This window comes from Harpia harpyja, chromosome 20 (genome assembly GCF_026419915.1).
Source record: "Harpia harpyja isolate bHarHar1 chromosome 20, bHarHar1 primary haplotype, whole genome shotgun sequence".
In the NCBI taxonomy this organism is placed as follows: domain Eukaryota; kingdom Metazoa; phylum Chordata; class Aves; order Accipitriformes; family Accipitridae; genus Harpia; species Harpia harpyja.
In genome coordinates this window covers 19,951,239-19,967,653 of record NC_068959.1, presented here as the reverse complement: position 1 = coordinate 19,967,653, position 16,415 = coordinate 19,951,239, and the positions used below count along the sequence as shown (strand labels likewise).

The following is a 16,415-nucleotide window of genomic DNA, read 5'->3' as shown; positions in this document are numbered from 1 at the left end:
GCCTTACACAGCCAGTAACAACAAATGCTTCTCTACTTCATTTGTTTAGCAAATCTTTAGACCTTGCTACTAAGTTAAGAGATGCAACCTCATCTGGTGTCGCTACAAAAAAAAAAAAAAAAAAAATCAATGAAGTTTATAACTATTTTCTCTTCTACATGGGTGTTACTTCCTGCCTGTTGCCTTGTTACTGAAGCCAGCAGCGTGCCATAGAGAACCTGTCACCTTTTCCCCTCTGGAAGCACAGCCCACTCTCTATACCATGCACCATCACATGAAAGCAGGCATGGGGCATATCACCAGATTAAAATGCAACACATTGTCCAAAGCAGTATGTGCTATCTCCTAACAGCTTCCCAATTGCTATAGTACTGTGGATTCAAGTAACTTATTTTTATTCCAAAATCAGTAGTGCACCCTGTAACAACAGGTTTTCATGCCTTCATTTTGGTCTAGCTATCATTAAGAGGGTGGAAGGCACGCTCTGTGCAAGCAGCTTCATCGTGGTGTTCCTGAGGCCACAGCAGTGATTTCACAACTACAAATAAACTGTTTTTTGGAGATGTCAGTGGTAACAACAGCCTCTTGCCTTCAGTTACGTTAAGTGTTAGGCTCTGATCATTTTATTTTTGCCAGGACTGTTTTGCCTCAAAGGAGTTAGAAAGGAGATGCATGGCAAGCCAAATCACAGCAAGCACAGGCAATTAGTGACTTATTTATGTCACACAAAGGCTCCAGCTCATGGATGACATCCTAAAAGAATGCAAGAACCAAACTCAAGCTTATACCCATTTAACTGTCCAGGTGGATATCCCACTATGTCCCAACAAGCATCCAATTTATTTCTGCACAGTTTTCAGTTTCCAAAACTCAAGCAGGATTCCAACTACATAAAGAAAACTGATAGGGTATCAAGACACTACTTTAGAAGACACACATGCTTTTTTCTAAAAAAGAGAACCTCCTATATAACTAAGATTAATCTTAACATTCTAGCTGCAAAACTTCATATTTGGGAAAGGGAGAGGAAACGTCATGAGCAGCAAGCTATTACTATTAATAATAAACCACTCATTCTGTCTTCACAATACCGTTGGTGCATTTTATGCTGAAGACCTGCAATACTAACATCGTGAAAGATAACTTCCAAAAATCAGAACAAATAATCACTGGATTTGTAACTGCTGTACTTTAGCTGTCTGCTCTTTGCATCAGGACTGCAACACTCTGGCCATGCGCAAGGGCAACACACCTGCATTTTAAGCAAACATCATCTTTCACGAACTTACACTAGCAGCAAAGATAGCTTCAAGCTCCCAAACCCCAGCCCTCTCACAGCCACATTTCTCACATTTAAGCCTATGGCTTAATGGTTAGCACTTTCAAGCATAACAAAGGGACTCAGCCTGGAGAGGGGATATCAGAGCCCAGGTGAGACTTGTACATCTGCTGGACCACTTTGATTCAGCTACTGAGAGCCCTTCCAACCTCACAGTGTCTCTTCCCACCCTTGAGGCAGAAAATTGTGTGAAGCTTCCCTAAAATCATTCAGAAAGAATGGAAGAACAGCTTATTGCCACTCTCAGAACCACAGTATGCATTTCAGACCCTAGGGATACACAGTCAGTAAAGATATAACAACTAGGCTGTGGCTACAGAGCACAGCTCTTCGAATCCCAAACTACCCTAGCACAGGTTCCAATTACCAACCTTAAGTTAGCAATGAATGCAAGAAGGGGCAACCTTTTAACAAATTAATTTTTGCCACAAGTATTCCTCAAATAAGAAAAAAGTTTGTTATAAATTAGCCTACTTTATCAGTTGGCACAAGAATTTGCCAGTGCTGCAAAATTAATTCTTGCTTAGCTTGCAGAAAACCATTGATGGCTGGCAATAAAAGGAAAAGAAAACCTGGGTATTTTTTTTCTGATCTTCTTCAGCACTCAATCTGCAATAAAAAGTGCCGTTTAAGCTAGAGCATCAGAAATAACCAGAATCTGACCCCACTCAAACCGCATTTTCATTCCTAAATTGATACGTTGTTATGCAATACCCTTCAGTGCTTTTAGCTGGCCACATCTTCTAAATCTAGACCTTCATTAACAATTTTAAAACAGTCAGAAGTATACAAACACTGGAGTTGTTTCAGCTGACATGTTTTGAAAAATGCGAGACTCCTATAATTAGAGGTTTGATGAGACAATTCACTTAAACATGGAGGAAATGGACAGTCTTGTATTAACAGAGACTAAATACCATATTCTTTCTCAATTGCATGCCCAGCACCGTAGCAACTAAATACTATGTAACAAAAACTCTTAGCATTACAAAAGTGAAAAAAGTTTTCCATCATTTTCTCCATTTGCAAAAGCTACTAAAAGAAGAGCATCCACTGCAGCAAAGGAGAACACGAGTGTAAAGATTCTTCAGAGTAAAATGTTTTCTAAAGTTTCTAGAAAAAGTCATTCAGAATTCCTTTTTCAGTCCTTCACTTTGATTCAGGAACACTCTGTCAGTCTTATCTAAAAATTACAAAGCAATTCGTTTTTAAAGAAAAAAAGAAATAACAAAAGCCACAAGTGATAAGGCTGGGAATTTCACTTTATGCTCAGGACAACCCTCAGCAACATCTCTGAGCTATAAACAATGAATTAGTTTCACGGGAAGAAGAATTGCACCATCACCGCACACCCCCAGACAACTCTCAACTTGCAGCTCCACCAACACACGCTGCGAGTTAGAAAGGGGGAAAAAACCCCCACAAACACAAAAACAAACCCCAGGAAGAAGAGCACAAGTGTTGTTCGGATGAGTTAAGCATCTTCTAAATGACTACAATTATCTGGAAGAATACGTTAGGCAGGGTGCTCTAACACACACCATCTCCTCTCCCTGCAAACTGTCAACAAGGCTGCAGACACTGAGAACACAGAGGGCACTGACTGATGAGAACTTTGCAGCTTCTCCAAAAGAGCAAAGCAAGTAGTAATAAAAACACACTGGTGCGATTAATTTTTGGATGCTTACCAGACTCACCTGCAAAGCCATAACCACTTTCTGTTAAGTACAAACTCACTAAGGGTGCACAGCGGTGCATGAGAATCAGAGCTAACAACCATCCACCTGGACAAGAATCCTTTCGAGTCACTGCTTTAGCATATGGATGACCAATTAAAGCAACTTTTGTTTAAAAAAAGAAAAACGTCACTGACCCACCCACATTTCATAAAAGCAACAGGAAGGAACAGGAAGTTTTGAGAGGAAGGAGTCACTGCTTGGCTGGTCTTGCTGGAAAAAAAAGGATTTTAAGCTAGTAACACAGCCATTTACTGAGTGGAAACCAACTTACATCTGATTAAAGGCACATTTTCTCTCTCCACCCCTTCTCCTCAACCCCAGAACAGGAAACAAGACAAAGCTACTGAACAAAAACCAGACGAGCTAAGAAATCCTGTTCAATTGGCTTTGCACCAGCGCTCTGCCTCTGGTTCTGCTGAACGCTGCATCTTTCACCAATAACCATTGACTTTTCCCTAGGCCCATGATAATATTCTGTTAAACATAATCAAATTGTCTTAACCAATTCCTGCAAACTAAGTGAAACAGCTTAAAACACCTGATCCTGAAGTACTGATGCGTACAGACCAAAAATTAACTTTTTTTCCTTGAGGTTATAAGCTTTTAACCCTGCACAACTAATTTGCATTATTCTCTTTTGTTACAAATACACCTTCCAGCTTTTTTTTTTTTCCTACTGTTTATTGCATCTTACATCATTATTTTTTCTCCCTAACCCCAGCTAGGAGAGGGGGAAAAAACCACCCACACAATTGTATTGCACTCTTCAGTGTACCAGTACAAAATAAGGGTATTGTGATTGAGGACTCCACCAGCAGTGGAAGTGCCATGGAGTAACAAATAAGGGCTATATCCACTTTCCTAAAAGCCTTCCCCACATCTCTGCTTTCAGGATGCTTTGTTTAATGTTAGTTACGAAACGCATTTCCAGCCGTAACAGCAGTAGTTTGTAATTAAACACTTCTTCCAAAAAGCGGAAGTGGCAGTAACTACAAAGCCATACTTTGTACAGAAATTTAAACCGCTCCAGAGCTTTTCATACAGCCAAACCAGATCCTTGCTTTTTACTCTCAAAAAATACATCGTGTCTTCCATTTTACTTGTAGCTTGTATGAAGCTGTTCAGCTCTCAAGAAACTTTCTACATTTAAAAGAAATTAAGTCATTGAACTGAGCCTATTGAATACAATCAAGGCACAGACAGCCTGCACCTGCAGACAAGCCCGCCAGCATCAGAAGCCGAGCAGCACTCCTGCCAGCACTGGGCACCGGCCACAAGAGCCGCTGGACAAATTTGCAGAACAGAAATCAGCCCGGGCTCAAACTCCTGGCTCAGGAAGCTCCTACGCTGCAGGAGCTTGGCAGAGCACCTTAGGGAAGCAACGCTACTTGTTTGCCCTTTTGTCATGGTTTTGTTGCTTGGCTTGCCTGTTGCTTTCTCTTTTAGGGATGGCTTTATACACTGCCACCACCCAAGAAGAAGGTGGAGGGAAGATACAGGGAAGGGAAGCCAAATGATTGTGGGCATCAATAAAAAGAAAGGTGGCAAGGGTCAATAATTATGACCAGGGAAACAGAGGGGGACACCAGACACCACCCAAGAGCATCCATCACTCCTCAAAGGCATCAAAGGAGCCAGAGGTTACTGCTTAGCAGTGTGACAAGCAGAGGGAAGGGAAACAACCCTTGGACTTCCTGCCTTATTCCCTCCTCCTGTTCCTGTTAACAGCCACCTTGGCCAAGGCCAGGCAAAGGGCTTGTAATTTAGGGCCTCAGACAAGGGCTAGACTAATAAAAAGTTGACAGGACCAGTACAACCAAAACCTTATGATGAGGGTCGTGGGAGACAGGACACTAGGCTGGACTGACCTCTCAGCTACAGCAATCAGATCACATCAAGTCCCCTGCGCACGACTTCCAGTTTATAGTTCAACTTCTCATCCTTAAATGAATAAATAATTTAATTTTTAAGAGGCTTAGACTCTGAAACACCTGGACATCAGGTACTGACTGAAATGAACTTTATGGTAAATTGTATGTGAAGTTTATACGAGACTTGTCACTTACATACATGTCCACAGTCCATCATGAATTATCCAAGATCAGTGAGCACTCCTCAACATCAAGCAACGAGACTCACTAGGTCTTTAAGTCATGCTAAAGGAAATTAGTTTTACAAGTATACTTTACAAGGACATACTTGCAAGAAAGTGGGTAAAGAACAAGCAGCTTGTACTTCTTGATTAGTTGCGTTTACACAGAGGAACACCCACTTGCACCTTCTTGCTTCTCAGCATACCACCAGTTCTGTCCTCTGCTATTCAACAACACTGTTTCTGAATTTGTTATTCTAGTCAATTAAAAAAAACATTTACCCATCTACAGCTTCAGCTGAAGATCTCAAGAGCACTTTACAAAGATGAATACTGACCTGCTTGGTGTTATGCAGGTTAAACACCGTTTTATAGGCATACAGCTCACCCTTGTTTACATGAAAGATTAAACTGACCCTTTTAGCTATGTAAAGCTACATTGCTAGCACAGCCCTTGTGCAGACCGTTTATTTAAGTGGATCTTCTGTGCTGAGTTTGCATCATCCAGAAAAAGATACGGGAAGAAGAATGTCCCCCTTAGAGCCTTAGATCTGCATAGATCCTATAGGCACCTATAAAAGTACCCAGAATAAAACAGTGAATGAAAATGCTCTGAACCCTTTTGGGAGTGCAAAAGGCAGGGGAAGGGGGAAAAAAACACACATGCCATCAAGGCCACAAGCTCCTGATAGCATTAATTCTTACTGACTTCTTATTAACTGAAAAGAAGCAAATTTAATATTTACCTAAATGCCCTCTTTATCTTGTGCTGAACAACAGCAAGGACAGAAGTGTCTGGCCCACGCTCTCTCCTCATTTCCTTCAGTTAATCTCCAGGAAAAGAAAAATCAAAAAGTCTTTTTCTCCTGATTCTTCACCAGCTATCCACAAGCTTACTAGTTTCAGTCTCTTTCTTAAAAGAGTAGCACTTGAAGGCTACTCCAGAACAAGGTGCACTAGTGGGCTTACAGCCTCTTCTACCCTAACTTCCACTAACATCTCATTCGCTCCCCGACATCAGCTCCACACAGAAATTCTTCAAAAGCATATACAGTCATACGCAGATCTGTTCCATAACAGGGCACAGACAGCTTAGAAAACCAAGCATTGCTTGGAAAAAATGCACACCACAAGTTTGCTGTATCTCCTATTACCACCAGTGAAATCCTACCTGCCACACTGCAGCTAGTTCCCTAGATTATTTGCTCTCAACCCCCCGACTGCCTTGGAAACACTACAGGAGTTTAACACACTCTTAGGTTGTAACGTACATCAACACTCCTCCCTCAATGTATTAAAACAGATCTACTGAGAACTGGCATCCAGCTTGGTTCCATGTTCTCAGTACTGTTCCACTCTCTACCTTGGTAACTGTTACCCCTTTAGCTATACCTGGCCTCACATTTGCTTCTTCCATCCATAGATGCCCGAATTTAAAGCCTTTCAAAAGAAATTCTCAGGAGTCTAAATGATTAATCAAGTAGTTGTCTTCTAAGTTAGAAAAATTATAACAGAAGGGAATGTCAATAGATTGGCGGAGATTTTCCCTTTGCAAACTGTGTCAGTTTAGATCTGCGTATTTAATAATTTCTATCACTTTATAAAGCACAGGGAAAAAAGGTTACTCCTGTCTTGATTCCACCAGAGGTATTTATAAACACATGTCAAAAGACTAGCAGATGTTTTCCATAGTGCATCTGGGATTAACGAACGAAAATACGTAATCGTGTTTAGAGAAAAGGTAGCTGGCTCTTTAAATAAAAGAAAAAGAGCCAAGGAGGAATTATGAATCATATTTATGCCAATAGAATAGTCTATACTAATTCACTGCACACCAGAAACCAGCGTTAACACCCGTTCTCACCCTGACTGGAAGATAACAAGTCTCAGTCATTCAAGGAGAAAGATCCCACTTACAGTTGCAGTGACTGCATGCCTCCTGCCATTCCTTTACCTCAATAAATCTATTTGCACCCAGTTCTGCTTTGCGGCACAGCAGGTCACTCTCAACACCCGTCTTTTCAGCGTAGCTCCTCCAGTGAGGGTGCTGGTATACAATTTTGTGGGTAGGCTCTATTTTAAGTCTCATATGCTGGATTAAAAGAATATGGAGTTAAAAGTAGTAATTATCAAACATCTGCACTTTCTCTAGAGCTGCAACTCTGTTTAACCAACATGAGCTATAAACTCGCTGAATCAGAGCTATTCCAGATTAGCTACAAAACTAAATTAGGGTGAATTCCCAGAGTAGCGAAGGATCCAAATCCTCAAGGTTATATACATTAAAGTTCCACAGCATAAGAATTTAAGTGCTTTCCAGTTAAGGCACAATAGTAGAAAACAACAACAGGCATTCATCACCATGTTGAATGACTGTCTCAACATGGCACTGTCCTAACAAAATAATACTCAGTCCTTTTTCATTCATGTTTCCTTTAGTGTCCAACAAAGCAAGAGATGCCAGTCCCTTAACAGAATTATCATGGCCACATAGGTACTCACTCGAGACTAGCCTTACGATCCACCTACAATGAGTAGACTGGTTTTGCTGCTAAATATTTTTGTGAGCTTAACTAATTCTCTGCATAAGAAAGGTAATTTAGAAATCAAATAGTAGCAGTAGATATAATTTAAAGGCAGGGCTGAAGTCCCAATAAAGTATATTTCCAGTTCAAACATTTCTACTAATGTGGATTCCTCTGCAAGATCAGTTTCTCAATCTTACAGCTGCAGAAAGAAGATATTCATGCTGCTGAAAAAACACAAATTACTTTTCTATTACATCTTTCAGTTAGCTTTATCAGACCAATGGAAGCCCTACAAAGAAGCTGCACATTAATGGCTGCCATTACACATGTCAACACAGAAATGCTGATGTTTCACAGAGCTTGAAAATTTATTGTGAGTTAAATATTTACATCGGTATTTTAAACCACCAGTTTGGGTGCGGGATTTCTAATCTCTGCCCACTGTGCTCCCCCCTGCCACCTTGCGTAAACTTTTAATCTCCGATGCAGAGGCCTATTATTAGACCTGGCTGAAAAAAACCCAAAGACTGAAGGCATGTTGTTTATTATGGAAAAGGTTAGGGCAAAGCCTTTTTAGAACAAAACCTAATAAACCTTTGTCTGTGGCTCCTGAGAAAAGTAAAACAACATTTCCTTGATGTTTTAAAAAAATGTTTCTCTGTAAATAAAAAATTTAGTGACTCAACATAAAATTATGACCTTTTTAAACAAAAGATTTCAATTCAGCCAGGAGAAACAAATGCTACTAAACACTTAATGTGACCTTAGCACCCTAAGATAGACCAAAGGGTATCTAAAAAATGGCACATATTGTAAAGTAAGCTGGGCTTTCACCTCCATTTAAACACAAACCTGCCTACAAACCAACCCAGGAGCTGAAAAAAAACCCCACAGCCTTTAGCTGGGCTTGAAAGTACTCGAAGCCTGGTGTAGCCAGCAGGACTGAGGATGTGCGTTAGCAGAACAGTGCAGCTAACAGTCTCTCCCACCTCCCCCGCTTCCCCACTCACAGTGCAGGAAAAACGCAGGAAACCAGTAACTCAAGCACCAAGAATACCTTTCCCACAACCCCCATCTCAAAAAACAAAAGACAAAGAAAAAAAAAAGGGGGGGGATAGCAAAGAGCTCCCAGACTAGTTCAGTATAGATAACCCAGACATGCCTTGAGTCATAACTCTGAAAGCTGGAATGAGGACACGGTCACAGAGGCTCGTACCCCAGACCGGGCGAGTAAGCAATCGATCACCCCGGCCAGATCACCCCTCGCCTCCTGGGTGGCGCAGGTGGGCCAAGGGCAGACAAGCAGGGAAGCGTGCCTGGTCACATCCAATTCTTGTAAGTGATCCACACGCTTTCCTGCAAACTTTCAGCCTGAAAGACTTCACGCGCGTTGAACTAGCATGAGCAATGAATAAAAGCCAGCTGATACATACTGCCCAGTGATCCCACGACCGCAGGCAGTGGGACAAGGGTTATGCATAAACCGGCGGCTGAGAGTTGATATGCTCTCCCTACTTTTTGGCTGTAAAAAGTAGCACGAAACTTCTCGTCAGCGAAGGAGAGGCACTCGCCTTACTGCATACTAGCAGATTAGAGGTGGGTGTCAAAAAAACGTGGCAGGGCCAAGCTAAGGGGCGGGGGGGTGGGATGTTCCCAGCGAAGAGAGGTTGTGTATTAAAACCGAAACACCGACTCGGGGCGAGAGGGAGGATGCTCGCTTCAGCTGCACCGCCAAGAGAAACTCGGGGCGGGGGGGTCGAAAGTAGAAGGAGGAACACACCAGGGTCAAGACCAACTCCGTGTGGCTCGCCGGGCGGGCAGCCCTGCCCGGGCCCACCGCCGGGGAGCGGCGCCGGGGCGGCCCCGCCGGGCCGTGCCCGACTGCGCGGGGAGGAGCCTCTCCCCACAGCCCCGCTGCCACCGAAACTTCTCCAGAAACCGGGCTCGCCCGGCGCTTTTCCGCCGGCAAATAGCTCTCATCAACCCAAAACACAGCCGGCTCTCGCCCCCCTCCGCTCCCCCCCGCCCCAAGCCGGCCTCCAACCCTCCCCTCCCTCCCCGCACCGGCCTGGCCCAACGCGGCCTCCGAGCGCGGCCGGCCCGGGCCCAGGCCCACGCCCCACGGGCGGCGGCGGAGCCCGCTCCTCTCCCCCGCGCCGGGCCGCGCTCCGCTCCCCCCGCCTCAGCCTCCCGCCACCCTCCCCAGAGAACCGGCGGCCGGCAGGGCCCAGCCCGCCTCACCGCGCAAAAGTTTCCAACCGAGAAAGAGAAGAAAAGAAAGAAGAAAAAAAAAAAAAAAGCAGCGGCGGCGCCGCACCCTTAGCCCCCACAACTTTACCGGGGAGCAGGAGAATCGCCTCACGGCCGCCTACTCTCGCTTCACTCCGGCCCTCGGCCGCTTTGTGTCCGTCTCTCTCCCTCTCTCCAGGCCGCTCCCGTCCCGCTGAGGAAATCGGCTCTTCCGGGCGCCTCCCCTCCCCGCTTTCCCCGGCCCGGCCCGGCCGCTCTTCCCGGCACCGCCCGCCGCGCCGCCTCCGCGCCCTTCCCGGCACCGCCCGACAGAGCTGTAATTATGATACTGACTGAGATACACATTACTAAAATAATACAGGGTCTTCAGTGCCTTAACAAACAGGCTCTCCTCTGGAAACACACAGAAAACAGATTTTTTTTTAAAGCTCTTTGTATTTCCTGCTTGTACCAAACCATTAACATTTTGGTGTCAGTTGCACCAGGGATTCAAACTACTCATTTCTGATCTGTAGCATACTCTCAGTAAAATTGAGTTTACACTTCAATAGCTTGCTTTCTTTCATTACTCCTTTTAATATCATGTCTTGGCCTCCTGTGGTGGCTTCCACATTCAGCGGTTCTGCACGTCTCACATTCTTTCAGGACAAAATGTCAGATTTAAAAAAAAATCCCTTTTAAAACTACAAACTCAAAGGTAGGAGGCCTGGAGTTGTGGAGAATCACACGTTCTGCACCGCGCCGCTGAAAAGCGAAGGAAAAAGTAGGAGATCAGCTGGCAGCTCTGTTGGTTCATGGAGCGAGTTAAAAGACTCAGCAAACAAAAAATAAAATTATGTAAAAATAGAGCCAGCTAGGTTGAGATTGGACTTTGTCTCCTAATTAACAGCTCTCTCTGGAACATGGTGGCAGGCTCTGTCAAGGAGACTAAAATGCAGGGTGTTGTTTAGACAGGCACCCAGGAACAATAGCTAACACTTCCCATCCAGTAAATGTCATTAAGACAGCATCAGGCTGTGCCAGCAGCTTGAAATTGAATCCATTTTCTGAAATGAGTTAGAAGTTTTCTGCTTGACCCCAAATCTTCCTTTTGACAGTGTTTGTGGTTTTGTAATCCCATTTTCCTGGGTTTTTTTAAATGTTTCTCTCACCCCTTTTCACTAGGTGAAAACCAAATGTAAGCCAGGGGACAGGACAGGCAAAGAGAAGCTGCCGCAGCGATACTGTGAGTAGGTTGTTAAGTGTATAAAATAAACAAATGCTTTCAGTCTCGCCTCTGTTAGGGCAATTCGAGGTGTAGCATGTAAGAGCAGAATGTGGTTGGCGATTGCACACTCCTGGCAGCACGTCCGCATTAGTCAGATGTGTGCACAAGGGCAGTCCCTGACTAGTGCCACCTGAAGACACCCATGTGGGCGTAGTCACAGCAGGAAAGCTTCCCTCTCACTGTTAAATCCTGGGGTAGGCTTGTGTGCCAAGCAAGGAAGGGTCTTGTTTATGTAGCACCTGGTGTTACTACACTGTCTGCTAGTCCCAGCATACACGGGGTCTAAATTATACGCTTCAGCTGGAACTGGATCTTCTATTTCTGTGACAACACTGCTGAAATGAAGTAGTTGCTCCATGCATCCGTTCATGTCTGTTTCAAAATGTGTGTTTGATCTTTGTGTTTTTTAAAAAGAGCGGTTTAGTTTTGCTGTTTGTGAGAAGTGAGGGTTGAAACAGAAGTGAGGCGTGCAAAGACAGGACTGCTGGGGCAGGAGATGCTAATGGCAGAATTAAGAGAGAATGAGAGAGGGAAGGAAATAAAAGGAATGAGGAAAAGTGGAAAAGATATAGAGGGGTGTAACGACGGGCAGAAGCTGCTGCAGGAGAGGCTGAATGGGCAGCAGTCAACCAATAGGAAAAGAGGAAAAACTAAAAACACAATAAAAAGAATCTCAGGGTCCACATACCAGAGGGTTGAGGCTATCTGCAGGCTGATGTCATGCTGTGCAGTGAGGACAGCCCCAGGGCAGCCGTGCTGTGCCACCAGCTGCGCTGACTGCAGAGAAGCAGTTACACGGTGCAGCCTTGTCACCTCTGCTGTCTCTGCGGAGGTGCCTGACCCTGGTCTGCCAGTGAGCAGGCCAGGAGCAGGGTAGGGACCTCGCAGCTGGGTAAGCTTTGCTATGGGGGTTACCCCAAAATGCAGCGTCCCCTGAGGACTGGTGGCTCTGATGAAGCCAGCAACGTCACAAAGTGACAAAATTGAGGGTCTGGCACAAACGTCATCTCATGGATGCTATGGCATCAAGTCAGGGGGCTCCCCAGTGCTGGTCTCAGCATTCCCATGCAGCTGGGAGGCATCACCATTCCTCTTCAAGGCTCAGATACATAAAGAAGTAAGATCGTCTCCCAAGATCCAGTTAGGAATCAACATCTGCACAGCCAGGAAGCAAATCACAGTGTCCTGGGGCCGTGCATGCCTCAGGATTTCGTTAGCAGGGTAGAAGCGCATGTAGGTGGTGCTTTTGGTGGGACTGCAGCTGTGCCACCTAAGCTGTACATCGCAGCAGAATAGTTAAAACACCCACCTCGATGAAGTGAACCTCAGTCAGAAGGAGAATGGATTTACCAGTACATCTGCATCTACACTGGGGCTCCTTCTGACACCGCTGCCTGCCTGAGGATCAGACCTTGCTGCCCCAGTCAACGCTGCAATGCCTCCGAGGTCGTCACAGGCTGTGCCAGCCAGAGCTAGTTATGGGAGCTCACTGCTCCAGGGCTTACGACTGCTGTGTTCACCATCACTGCCCACCCTCTCCAAGAAGAACTGTCTACTAGAAACATGCCCTGGTTCACGCTCAGGAAGCCATTGGATCCTAACAGAAATACTGTCTCTTCCTCTACCATCAAGTGCTCCTGGGGCCTCCAGAACTAGAAACCCAGAAGCAATCCATTACACCAACATGACCATGAGCACAGGGGCTGACAGCACTGAGCAGCGTCCCCCCACGCACACACACTACAGCACAGGCATCTTGAACAAAACAGGCAGAAACGGTAATGAGGAGAAATTATGCTGTCCCAAAAGGCTCAGCATGAACTGGGTTCACTGGTGGCTGCTTTGCCAACTAGAGAACAGCCTAGCTGGAGTAGTTTGCATTCACCTCCGGTTCACACTGCCTTTGTATAATAAACTGTCATAGCCCCAGAGAACGGAACATTCAAAAAAGCGCCCCGAGGCGATGCATAGCAGAAGCCTGAGAATCCTACTGCATGAGTCACTGACCTCCACACACTGCATCTATTTCAGCCTTTAATTAATGAGGTTTTACATTTCTATGGCACTTTCCATCTGGAAAGATCCTAAAATGCTGTGAAGACTAAGGGCGTACAGCACCATTGAAATGTGGTTCCCAGAGACGTGGGACTGTGCAGGGAAGGAAAGCTTAGCCGAGGGCAGTGGGGAAAAAATTCTTAATTTTAAATGGAGCCTCTGTTACATCACTGAGTATTTCATATCCATGGAGAACAGACAATAAGATTTTAGTTTCTAAGGCACCGCTTGAATAAATAGGCATCGCAGTTTGCTTTCTTTATCCAGGGGGGATGCAGTGCAAAACAGGTACTGGGTGATTTTAATTCAGGGTGTTAAAGGACCACAACTTAAGCTACAAATTTAAACCATCATCGGATCAAGGCTTTCCTCCCTCCTGATGAGTAAGTTACTCCCAAACGCTAGCCACAAAGCAGAAGCCAGTGGAGGAAAGAAATCCCATGCTGACAGCACCTGACCCTACACTTGGAGCACCAAACTCCTGAGCTGGAAGCTCAGCAGCGTCGCATGAAGCTTCAGCAAGGTAAAAGCTGGCCCCAAGCACCAAGTGGGGCAATTGAGAAAACAACATGGAAATGGTCCTCCTGTCCCAAGGCTGACGCGACCCCCAAGGGGAGCTGGGGCTTTCCTAAACCCACGTGAATCCCTTTGTTTCCATTTCAAAAGATTAAACTAGTCAAATCACCCTGCTTGGCTTACTTTCCTCAGCAGAGACTTATTTCTGCCAATGAGCAGGGCCTGGCTAACACTAAACCGAGGGCGACTGAAGTGACTGTCAGCCACAGCTGGCATCCCTCTTACTAAATACTTGGCCAAAATAGGCTGGGAGCACTTGGCAGCAAAGAGTTTTCAAAGGAATGTCAAAATTCTCTTTTTCTCAGTGCAATTCTGACCTATTTTTATCTGCCACTTTCTGGAAGAGATACACGGGCATTGCCATGGCTAGTCATAAACTTTCATTTTTCCCGAGGAGAAATTGCAGGCAAATTACAGGCTAGCGCACTCTTTTTATGTCTCTCCTGCTCGGGGCATGTCAGCACTGCTGCATTCCCTTCTACCCCCAACACATTCCTCCCTGACGCGTCCTCTCCGTCCTCACTGATGGACATTAATGACCTGCCTCTGTAATTAACACATCTAGCACCATGTTCGGCATGAGGTGAGTCCTCAGCGCTATGTCAACAGGATGCTGGAGAAATGCACATACCGTGTCTGCAGAGTGGGATCACTCCCAACTTCCACCTCCAGCCAAGCATCTCTCTTGGCTGCACTGCACTTGAGCTCCACCTGTAAAGTTATCCCAGAGCAAGGGCAGGGTTGGTCCTGGCTGTGTGCGTGTATTAAGCCTGTGGTTGCACCACATCTGATATTCCTTTCCCTGTGCGCTCCTGCTAACTTGCAAATGCTGTGCGAAGCTCCACATCGCTCCTCTAGGCACATGAAGAGGTGATGTCCTCACCTCTCATGCTGCAGGCGGGTGTGGAGAAGCACCTTTAATCCTTCATGTTTCAGCATTTCCGAGGGGAAGGTATTACTAGCAGATATTAATTATCCCTCTCCCAAGAAGAGAGAAATACATACGAGCAGTTTTTATACTATTGTAGTAGCAGGGAAACTGAGGCAGAGCAGGTTAGTGCTCATATCCCTGTAGCTCCCACCCTAAGCTTGTATCCCTGCCATTCCGAGCCCTGAGTCTGAGCCCAGGACCACGCTGCCTGCACTGCACCAGAAGGCCCTGAGGCTGGAAGTCCCACAACCACGTGGCTTTTTAGGCATCTAGACTTCATCCAAAGGGAGAAATCCTGTCATCAACGTGAAAAGCATTGCTACCGAAATGTGATCAAAGAGAGAGTTATCAACTTAAGTGTACTCAGGAGTTTCGGTTCCAGACAAGAATTATCAACAAGAAACCAATCTTATAAGGTAGCTGCTATTGACAGGGAAATAAAAGGAATACAGTTCTTACCAGACAGACCTAAGTTGCTCCAAATTGCTGTCAGCTTGAAATATCTTGCTGGTAATTTGTTTTCAAATTCTTTCTCCCTAAATTTGATTTGTTGCTGTACAGTGGATGATCTATTCTGCACAGCATCTCAAAGAGCATTCCTGTTGTCCTCTCACTGATTGTTTGTGAGCTATCACTTCTGGGATTTGGCAGCATTTATTATAAAAAGGGACATCATCACTTGAAAAGCACTGAGGATGCGGTATCCACTGCCGTTACAAATAGCAGCTAAGATTACTGGGAGGAATGTCATCAGGGAAAAATCACATTTCCTCCCCATCTTTGAGCTCATCCACATGGGCAAGTAGCCATGCTGTGTGTCTGTACCCCTGGGGTGGGGGAAGAATGGGGCAGCATTTTCTAACAAGATTTGAATGAATCCTTTTACCAGGATCGTTTTTAACCAGGAGAAAGATTAGTAGGGTTTCCCACCTCCGTATGGTAGCAAGAGGATGAGCATCACACCCAGCAATTTTTTCTGCTGATCTCTGCTCTTTCTTATCTGAGGGAGGAAAAGGTAACACTGACTTGCGAAGCATCCTGCTGGGTTCAATGATGTCCCCTACATGGTATGTCTGGGGCTTTCCCATGCCTCTGAACAATCGCTCCTGGCTCTCCAGAAGCTTGGTTGCTGCATAGGATATGTTTCTGCACACCTGACACAGGTAGAAATGCAAAGCTCAAGTCTCACCTATCCGTCTGGATCCATCCAGCCTTTGTGTGGTTGCTAATGAGAACAGTAGTATTCTTGCCCTGGCTTTCTCATTCAAGAACATACATGTTTCTTCTTCTGTCCTTTCCCTACTTATCTAAACCCACTTTCTCCAATGGTTTACCAAATTCAGAGAAATTCCAGTGTGGGGACAAGGAGCTACCTCGGGTTAGTTACATGGCTTTAAAGCATGGGCAGAACAGATAGACTTGCCCCAGCCCACCTGAGCCTGGCTCGAAGGGCTCGAGGTGCCAAAAGCTGTCCATGCGGGTTCCCAGAAAATATAGGGTCTCACCCATCTTATGCGTATAGCTGTATTAGATGTAAAAAAAAAAAAAAAAGGAAGATAACATATATAGCTGGTACTTGCTTATTTCTGGATGTTTCTGGCAAAGTATTGGCAACTTTAGCACATTTCTGCTCACCAG

At 45.2% G+C, this 16,415-nt stretch overlaps 1 protein-coding gene across 2 annotated transcripts in view; it reads right to left on the bottom strand.

Annotated features, from left to right (window-relative positions):
• The window catches only part of CTNNA1 (catenin alpha 1), a 120,263-nt gene extending 110,040 nt beyond the window's left edge, over nucleotides 1-10,223 (bottom strand). The window contains exon 1 of one of the 2 annotated variants that reach the window (XM_052816211.1): nucleotides 10,037-10,223. The gene's annotated coding sequence lies outside the window, so the exon portion shown is untranslated. The remainder of the gene's footprint in view (nucleotides 1-10,036) is intronic. The other variant, XM_052816212.1, reaches the window with a different exon arrangement.
• Between the last annotated feature and the right edge of the window lie 6,192 nt (nucleotides 10,224-16,415).